The sequence below is a fragment of the Solanum stenotomum genome, chromosome 3, assembly GCF_019186545.1.
Source record: "Solanum stenotomum isolate F172 chromosome 3, ASM1918654v1, whole genome shotgun sequence".
Classification (NCBI taxonomy): Eukaryota; Viridiplantae; Streptophyta; class Magnoliopsida; order Solanales; family Solanaceae; genus Solanum; species Solanum stenotomum.
The window spans coordinates 55052398-55063221 of record NC_064284.1 but is presented as its reverse complement, the minus strand read 5'-3'; the positions used below and the strand labels follow the sequence as shown (position 1 = coordinate 55063221).

The following is a 10824-nucleotide window of genomic DNA, read 5'->3' as shown; positions in this document are numbered from 1 at the left end:
TTACAGCTTAAGGAGAATGTACAACATGGTATGGAAAAGGAATTTGAGCTTATGCAAGGGGGAGTACTTCAGTGTCAAAATAGATTGTGTTTACCTCATCTAGATGAATTAAGAATGAAAATTATGATGGAAGCACATAATTCAAAATATTTTGTCCATCTGGGGTCAACTAAAAAATATCATGACTTGGAAGAAATTTATTGGTGGGTTGACATGAAGATGAACATTGCGTAATTTGTGGCTCAATGTTCAAATTGTCAACAAGTAAAAGTAGAACACCAAAAGCCCGGAGGTTATATGCAGCGTATAAAACTTCCAATTTGAAATTGGGACATGATCAAGTAATGAAGTCAAAGTATCCTCATTTATTTCAATCTAAAGGGAAAGATTAAAGTGTATAGTTGATACATTTACTAGTAAGTATAAGTTTATATGACCTATGTGGCAAATAATAAAATTTAACTTAGGATTTAAATGATTTGGAGCTAGCTAACAATGGTTACATTCGAGGATGAATGTTCTTAAGGAGTGGAGGATGTAACGCCTTGTATTCTCCATATGCTACTTTTATCCATATGACACTTCATAGACTTATGGTATAGGTGAGGGACCATATTTCTTAGTTGAGTAGTGTTGGTTTAAAATATATTAGAAGGTGTTGTTTGTCTTGCACGTTTCAGCATGTGTCCATGTCAACTCCGACAATAGAATTAAAACTCGAGATAGTAAGGTCGTATTTGAACTTAAAGTTTAAGGTGAATTGGTAAGTTAAAGCAAAATGAAGTAAGATTTAGAAAATGAAATAAAATAAGTGAGCTACTTTCTTGACCTAAATAAGCTTGTAGTTGACTAGTATGTGCATTAATGAGTCCACAAATTGGACTCATTTAGGGATTTCTTTTGATAGAATTCGTGTCCTCAAATGCATATTTTGTCTCAATATCTGATGAAAACCCTTAAGTTTCAAGTATTTGGAGTTTGAGGGAAAGCATGGACACTATTTAGCAAAAAGGAACAAAGGCAGCTGAAAGAGCAAAGAAATAAAGATCTGAAAATCGCCGAACCCATTCGGCAAATCGCCAAAAGGTTCTTACCCTCGCCCTTTGCTCCAGTGTGTTGAGCCCTGAAACAAAGGATCAAATCGACGGTGAAATGGAACAGACGACGTACCACCGAATAGTTTCGCGAAGCAGTACTATGTCTCCCAATGATCCAAAACACGACGATGCTGAAGGATAGAGTAAGACAGCGATGAAACCTACCAAAGGGCGGATTGCCAAGTTGATCAGCGATACCGACTAACTTCGCCGAGTGATCCTTCGCAGCACATTTATTGAAAGCTATAAATACCAGTACTGCATTTATTCTTTGTAACGAATTTTTAATTGTATTAAGTTTAGAATACAATTTTAGGAGACATTATTCTCTCTAAGTTTAGAGAGGGTTTTGAAGAACTTGAAGATTCAAAGGATTTCACCTCCAAGATTTTGAACTTGGGTCTTGCGGATTCTTCACTTTTGACTTGTCTTAAGACTTAATCTTGCATACCTATTTGAATGCAAACTCATTTTGGTATAAATTTCTAGCTCTTTTAAATGTATAGCTAAACCACCAATTCTTTGGGTGTGATTTTGTGAATATGGGTTAGATTATCTATTGGATCTTGCTTGTTGATGGTTTAATTGTTGTGTAAATGTGATTTCGTTTAGTTTTGTGGTGGAACTTAATGAAATTGTAGTTGCAAATACGATTTCACCTTTGTGTTTTCGGTTTGCTCAAGAGAGAGGTCGTAAAACTAAGACTAGTAAATTGATAGCCGGTGGGAGTGGGTCGACATGAGGTTCAGCTTAAGAGAGTGAACCCTACTCCTTCTCCCACACACTCAGCTCGAGAGAGTGAGTGGGCTAAGGCGGAGGCTGTTCTTCATGCAGCAAGTGGGTGTCCGAGAGGAACCCATTTGATTCAGGGTAAGTTGATCGAGAAATAATTTACCACCACTATAGTCTAGCCTAGTCACAAATATGCAACAGATTTACTATCAAAAGCATGTAGCCAATAGTCTAGTCTAACCCGTATTCCTGTCACATCCCAAGAATCCCATCTCCATTTTCATATCTCTCTTTATTTTTGTTGATTTTGCTCTTTACCTGTTTACAAAACCCCCATTGATAATTGACACTCGTGTCAGACCCTTTAATTTGTCATGTATTCATTCGATAAAGTCTTTAGCTACAATTAGCTTCATCACTTTTGCGCTTAATCACTAATTCTAAGAAACCAGTCCCTTGGGACTCGACCCCAACCCTTGGTTGGGTTACTTTACTATTGTACGATCTTAGACACTTGCATTGGAAGTTGTGTCTTGATTATTCAAACATCATGCATCTCCTACTTTGACTTATTGGCCAACCCAAAGGACCAAGTAGGTGCATCACGTACTAAGACATAACTAAGCTAGTAGGTGACAAGTAGGTGCATCACTTACATTGAATTATTGACCAGCCCAAAGGACCGAGTAGGTCCATCACCTACTGAGACTCTTTTGACAACGTAGTTGGACCAAGTACACTACCACCTACGTGCATTAATCTAGCCCAAGTTGAGTAGAAGAATAAGGGGAAATGGACAGCCAAGGCCTACTATTCTTAAGTCCAAAAACGCCCAACTGAAAAGTCAAAGTAGGTGGATCACCTACCTGCATTAATTATGGTTCAAATTGACACGAATAGAGGGATACTTGGAAGCAAGGCCTAACAAGTGTTGAAGTCCTCAAAGGCCCATGTTAAAAGGCCATGTAGGTGGGTCACCTACTTTACAATATATAGCCCAAAGTTGGCCAAGAAAGTCGGCCAATTCACCTCCCTTTTAAAGGGATAAAGATCAAATATTTTGCTTCATTTTTAATTTGTAAAATTTCAGATTTATTAAGTTTCTCTCTTTGGCCTTTCTTGGCTTTAAACAGTAGCCCTAAAACACCTTAGGGTTCTTGAATATTGTCCCTCTTTTTTCAAGTAAAAGCTTGAAGGAGAGTTTCAGTTCTTGAAGTACAAGTTTAGAGGAAAAAATTCAATAAACTAAGGTAAGGCTACTGCCCATTTTTTCCTCTCTTGAATACAGGTTTGGGGTGGAGAATTTTTTATAAATTTGTCAAGAACTCATGGATAGTGATAAATTCTTCAGTTCAAAATTATCCTATTATGATGAAATATTTTTGGGGATTGATAGTGGCTTCCTTATGTGTATTGTTGTTGGGGGAAGCATGGGTATCTTGGCAAAGGATGTATGAAGTTGTATTAATGTATAAACTAATGGTGTGGTGGTTCACCATTTTTGTAATGGCTTTATGGGCGTGCATTCCGTCAAGTGTTTAGCTACTATTTTTCAAGGACCTTAATGTGATTAGCTGCTAACATTAGCGTAATCATGTCTTGTATTGTAGATTAGCACCCAAGAAAGGAGGCTTAATTGATATAGTTTTATTGCTCATAAAATAAGGTATGTAAGGTTGTTAGGTTCAATATTCCTTGGCATGAAATCTGGTAATTACAATTAATATGAACAAAGTGAACTTCCTAAGCTCTATCCCTAGTAAGGGAAACATATTGGCATCGTATAATCTCCAAATAGCTTACAATATTTTTGACCTCTTCCTAGTGTGTCGACTTACATCATTACATGTTCATTACTCTACATTTGTATAATTATCCTCCAATGTGTGAGTATAGAAGTGGTATTTGCTAAAGCAAGCTTGGTGAATTCTCCTCTTAGTCCATTGAAGTCAATTGTGTCATTTAAGCTCATAAGTAATGCATTGATGTTACATAGCTCCTTATGTCATTTTTACTGCCTTGAAGTTATTATTTTCATGTCTTCTGCTACTTGTCCGTAGTTCCAAGTCTCAAAAATGATTATGACCACCAAAACAACAATCTAAAAGGTTGAAGAATCTAAGTGAAGCAATCTGTATAATTATGTGTGGCAGCCAAAGGGCAAATGCCTTGCATGGGTCGATCCCGATCGGTATAGAAAGGGTAGCAGGTCAGGTGCGAAAGTCTAACATGGGCTGATCTCAATTAGTATAGAAGGGTGGCAGCTCAGAGGCGAAAGCATAACATATAACGATCCTAATTTAAGTATGTATGAGGACAACATCCCGGGTTTAAAATGCCTAGCATGGGTCATCCTCTTCTACCACTGATCAGCTGGTCATTTGTATCATATCCCATATAAAGATCATAAGACAATTTTTTTTTTTAAGAAACGAATGTAACATATATGCTCCTACAAGAGTAACAAAGGTTGCCTCTTATTCTGATTTATGCACTTATATACGAATACTTGATTTCATTTGAACCTTGTTTTACATATGTAATTGCATTACATATTCAGTACATTTTTTCGTACTGACGTCTCTTATGGGGAAGCTAGATTTAATGTTGCAAGCACATGTACTACAACTAGTAGACCTCTTTAGTTGGAACAGAGGTACTCAGATGCTTCTGGTAAAGCTCCAGGTTGATTCAGGGTACCAAGTCTTTGGCTCTTATTTTGTTACTATATTATAGTTAAGGGTAAGACAGGGCCTTTTCCTACCCTAAACTAAGGTTTTCTATCTCTTAGAGGCTTTGTAGGCTATTGTATATAGATTTAGTTGCGTCTTACTCCCTTTGTCCCTAATTACTTGTCCATTTTTGAATTGACACACCTATTAAGAAATCAATTAACGACACAGTGAGTTTACTATTTTACCCTATTAATTATGAAGTGGATGAAAAGTTCTATATTTTTCAAAGTATTTAATCATTTAATTAAAGGTATAATAGGTAAAAAAAAATTGTTCTTTCTTGATTTATCAAAATGACAAGTAATTAGGGACAACTGTATAAGGAAAAGTGGACATGTAATTAGGGACAAATGGAGTATCTCATAAACAGTTGTGGCCTCAATGGCCAAGTCTTGTCTAATGTTAGTTTGTACTGCTACGTCCTATGTGAACATGTAGAAACTTTAAGATTTTCAAAGTTATATTCATAGTAAGCACATGTTACATGTTGGTTCTCTTGTGCCTTTAGGGCATCAGGTGCCTGTCTGTCATAATGGGAACTGAAGCATGACAAAAGTGGTATTGGAGCAGGTCATCATGGGGAGTCTACAAGGACGTGTCTTTGAAGAGTATTTCTTATGGATGTGTTGTGCACCTAATTTATAAATAGGAGGCTACGGGAAATGTAGGAGTTGTCTGTTTTCTTTCATTTCTTAGATCGTGCAATAGAACCAATGTTGTAGGTGAATCATATCTAACTTCTAAATTTGTTTTTTATAGAAAAGATGCCGGTTACGAGAAGGTGTAAAAGTACATGTAAGTGAGTAGATGTGGCTGCCCAAGAAGGGACCAGCCAACCACCACTTAGTCAAGCTGTTTAAAGTGATGCTAAAGATGAGTATTTATCATAGACTTCCCCGACCCCTCAATCTCCAAAAGATCTAAGGAGGGAAGTTTCCCCTCAAGAACCCCTTATTAATTCTACCGAGCCAAAGAATTTAGTCCAATTATTGACTCGTATTGTTGCTGGCCACGGCCAAAGGCAAGAAATCCAGTTGCAGGTACTAGTTGTATAGATAGAGCAACTAGCATGTGTAAACATGATTCTCTTACCATCATTCACCAAGTCAGATCCTAATTAAGATCCACAAGACTTTATAGATCAAATCCAACGCATTTTGAATGTTATGCATGAAAGGGGTAAAGAAGCACTTGAGCTAGCAACATATATATTTAAGGGTGTGGCTATATTGTGGTATGAAGCTTGGAAGAAATCTAGGGAAACATATGCACCTTCAGCTATGTGGAAAGAGTTATAAGGGAAAACGATAATATGGGTTACTTGAATGATATGCACATGAATGTCATCCAAACCACGACAGTTATCCGGTTACCTCCTAAACTAGGGTAGGCAATCTTTCTTGTGATCAAAACAATGTTACAGTTGTTCCAAATGCAAGGAGTACTTGGGGGACTTGCTCATGAAGATCCCCACAAGAACCTTAGAAATTTTGTGAATGTTTTTAGGACATTATACTTCAAAAACATCTCACCAGAGATCGTTCAACTGAGATTATTTCCATTCTCTCTAATGGGAGAAGTGAGTAGATACCTTTCCAAATTTCCTAATGATTTAATCACCTCATGGGATGAGCTGATAGATGCATTTCTAGAGATATTTTTCAATCCTTCGAAGATGATCAAGTTTAGAAGTAGCATCCAAAATTTTGAAAGGGTGCCGTAGGGACATCTTCATGAATCATGGCTGCAATTTCGAAAGCTACTATTGCAATACCCAACACATGGTGTTCCAGCTAACTGAATGTTGTAATAATTCTACTATAGTTTGAACTCCATTATAATATCCCTAGCCAACAAAGTTGTTCAAGGTTGGCTAATAAGGCAACCATTTCACGTAGCAGTTATGTTACTTGGCGACATGAAAAGATTAACCGTGCATGGTAAACCATAAAAGAACAGGTGTCTCCTCTGCATTTGGGTATGAGCAAAGAACAATTGGAAAAAGATCACCAGATGGATAAAAATATTGCTAAAATGATGCCCCAATTTACTTGATTATTACACTTTTGAGCTGCTTTTACTCTGATGAGCTCGATGTATAATTTATGGTAGCTCATTGATACATATTTATTGGTTATTAGTTAATAAGCTCAATGTGCTATCTCGGGCGGCCTGTGGATACATCTATCGGGTTATTTGTCGTTGGTTAAACTTGAGGTGTCATTTTAGGCGGCTCGATGTTCCTTCTGGGGTTATGGTTTTCTTTACTTGACGTTACATTATAATATTCGATAAGTTGGCCTTTGAATGTATTGAGTTTTTTGTGTGTATCTTTTGGATGAATCATTAATTCTATCTACCCATCCTCTATTTTATATTAGTTTTTTGGGTAAAGGATCAAATATGCCCCTAAACTATTTGAAAATGTCTAAATATACCCCGTTTAAAGTTTGGCTCAAGCATGCCCTCGCCGTCAAACTTTTCGTCTTAATATACCTTTATGGACGTTCGTTGGCCTGCTGGAAATTCCAACTCATTTTACATTTTTTTAAATGCCAAATGGAATTGCCACGTGGCATTTAATTAAAAGGGAAAGGGGTTGATGTCCCTAAACTATCCGACGCACTTTTAAAACACCTATCCAACCCATAAATCACCCCTCTTTTAAATAACCTATCCGACCCGACCCGACCTAAAATCCATCCCTTTTAACCCATCATCAAAGCCCTAATTTGTTGTTAACTTCTCTATTTCCATTAAAAGTAGCATGATTTCATTTCCATCGAAAATAGCCCTTCTTCATTGCCATCAATGCTAGGTTTCTTGAGAGCCCTTATTACCCTCATCGATTTCATTTTCAGAAGCTCGCACGAGAATAAAAGAGTGTTCTAGTCATCTCCAGTCATCTTCCACCATTCAAGTTTTTTAAAGAATGAGTTAGGACTCGAGTGTTTCATGTCTGTTGACGGTGAAATGTCAATGTGGTATTGTAACGAGGATTTTCACAGCTTTCACTCCAACTAATGCTGGAAGACGCTTTAATAAATGTTCTAAGCCTAGTGTAAATTTATCTTATAATTTCATTAATTTTCATATTTTTGGTGAGTATTGATTTCAATTTCATAATTGTGCAGGGTTATAAATGTGATTATTGGAAATGGGTTGATTATCCACTCCATTCTAGAGTTGCAAATCTCTTCCACAATTTAAAGAAGGAAAACAATAATCTTCATCGTGAAAAGTATTTGGCATCTGAAATTGAAGAAAATTGTGAACATCTAGACAAAATTACTATTCCCAAGAGTGAGGAGATTGTTGTCGATAATGAAGATATTGTTGTCGATAAGTCTAAGAAAAAAGTTCATAAAATGTGGATTGTGATAGCTATGTTGTGGTGTTGTTTTGCAGCATTCTGGGTGATGAAATAGGAAGGGAAATATGAATTTCTATCATTTTGTAATATTTAACTTTATAAACCTTAGCTTAGAAAACGTTAAACATGTGTGATGTGGTTCATGACTTTTGATGTGATCAATTTCAAGTAGACGTTTTAGTTTATATGATCTATTAAGTTTGATGTGATCAATTTCTCAACTACTTTCATCTGCAGCTCGTTATTATGTTAATAGACAACAAGGAACATAGTTAACTTTTTATCGTGTTATAATCAAAGAAACATTATATTTACTTTGGTTCAAATTTTTGCTGATTGTAGATGAGTATAATCATATGATATTTTTTCATAGATTTCTTGGAAAGTCTTCAGTTGATAATGCATTAAATCCATGTTCACATACATGGAAGATTACTTTGCTATTTATTGATTCTGTGAGCTTCTGCCCATACACATACATTTATAATGATCCTTGCTATTTGTTTAGTTGGTATGTGTATCACAATAAGCTGAAATGTATGCTGACAGAGTATGCTCAAATGTCATTTGAGAATGTTTCTTAATGCCACGCCTCTTGGGCAACATGACATGCCAGGGTGCTTAAGGGAATATACATTTTGTTGAAGCACCAGAGACAGTAGTCCCTTGGTTCTCTGATTTTGGAGTATTATTGTTTACTTCTTTTGTTTGAGAAATATCTTTTGCTTTTGATTGTTACTATGTTCCCGACATGAGCTTTAAAAAGATAAGTATGAAAAGGTAGGAATTGATTTATTGCCCTTCACTGTGGTGGTATTTGCAGCACTGTAAGATTAATTGAAGGCTCATTCTCTCCGTGTTTAGTTGTTTCGAACTAGTATTTCTCCTTGAATAGATAATGAATTTCTTTATTGGCCTATACTTCTTGAGAATTGTAGCTAAATTTGGTATCTGTACGGTGTACATGGGATTTGCACTCTCTTGTCTTGTTGCTGTCACTGGAGGAGATAGAACGTGAGTTAAGTCCACCAATTTGAGTGGTACAACATGAACAACTGAGAGTAATTTCAGCTTCCGCCATCCAGTAGGTCTGGATTTTGAAGAGATTCTCTCCATTGGGAGTCCTATGACAATAGGCCAACCACCAACAACCACAACAATCAACACTCAACACAACAACACTTAAAAGAAATTTCTCAATGCAAATATGAAATATCATATTAAATAATTGAATAAACAACAACACTACAAGTTGCAAGACTACAACATTGCAAAAGTCAAAATGCAACACAATTTAAAATTGTCTAACATAAAGTCACTGCCACAGCCCAGACAAGCACATAATTTCAAAAATTCAAATAGCAGTCGCAGAACCTAAAATAAGTCCAAACATTGTACTAATCAGCAATATTGTTTGTCAACCACTGTGGTTAACCATGAGCATTAACACAAAAATTAACATAGAAAATAAATTACAACGAATCATCATCTAGAACAGGTTGTTCTCTCCCCTTAACCCCCATCATCTTGATTCATTTCTTTTTTTCCTACATAAGCACATGTCCAGCAGGGATAGCTTTTTTGCCCTACCATGTTCTTTTGACCGAAGAATAAGGCAAATTAGTTGGCACTGAGGCACCAGTGTGATCTCCATAAAACTAAATTTTTCTAGCACTAGTTGGAATAACTCTTGTCTTCAACTTCTCAGCCCTTAACTCTGATTCACAAATCACCATTGGTCTTAGAGGTGGGTCTTCATCATCTTCAACATCCGTATCATATGGTTCGAACTCTTGTGTTGCAGCCTCAGTTTCAGCCTCAACATCAGTACCATGTTCATCGTTAGACATTGGCCTTTTACCTTTCTTTAAATGTGCATTATTTTCAGTACACTTTTCCTATAATTTTTTTTGTATGTAGGTTAATTAGCTTACAATAAAAAATATAGAAAAATATACAATACTGTAGATTACCTTGTAACAGGACCTCACATTATGGTTTGATTCACCACAGTTGCTACATGTCATTTGAGTGCCTTTTCTAGACTGAGACCATTCACCTTTTCTTTTTCTTGCTTCATCTGGTTCTCTATTCCTATTCATTTTAGGTCTACCCAATTGTTTCACAACATTAGGAGGCAGCATTGCACTTGAAGGATCAACCTTCCAGAACTTCTGACCTCTTACAGGCTGCATCTTGTTTTTATATGTTAGCATGTAAGCCTCCTTGCTATACCACCAATGCATTTCAGTTATTGGATCTACTTTTTTTTGGTCAATGCATTGATGGCATGAGGGCATGGAATACCTGATAAATCCCAAATTTTGCAAGTGCATTTTTTTTGCTCTAGATTGACAGTGTATATATCTTCTCCATCAGACACTTCATATCCCCAATCTCTATTGAATTCCACCTTACAACCATGTGCTATGGCCCTGTAGTCAATGTACAACCTCATGCATTCTGGACTGAAATCAGTAACCCAAGTCCTCCACTTTTTTTCATTTTTCCCTAGCAATCTTGTCACTTGTACTCTTATTTCTTCTAACATCTTGATTATTGGCTTTGCTCTAGCCTCAAGAATCCATGCATTGAATGACTCAGTGAAGTTGTTATCAATCATCATGTTCTTACACTGAGTATCAAAATAAGCTTTACACTATGCTCTTGGTGGATAGTTTACCTAATCCCTTGCACCATCTTTTGATAATTTCCCCAACTTATTCAACTAGTCCTTGAACTCTTTATCATAGGAACTCCAAGCACACCACCACATAAGCTTCCTCATTTGACCACTCCTCCATCTTTTGCACCAGTTACTCTCAATATATGTCTCACACAATACCTATGTTGAGCTTCAGGCAACACTTTGTGAACAACATCTATC

At 36.5% G+C, this 10824-nt stretch overlaps 1 pseudogene; it reads right to left on the bottom strand.

Moving 5' to 3' along the window:
- Positions 1-9523: 9523 nt before the first annotated feature.
- On the bottom strand, positions 9524-10563 carry LOC125859069 (uncharacterized; annotated as a pseudogene).
- Between the last annotated feature and the right edge of the window lie 261 nt (positions 10564-10824).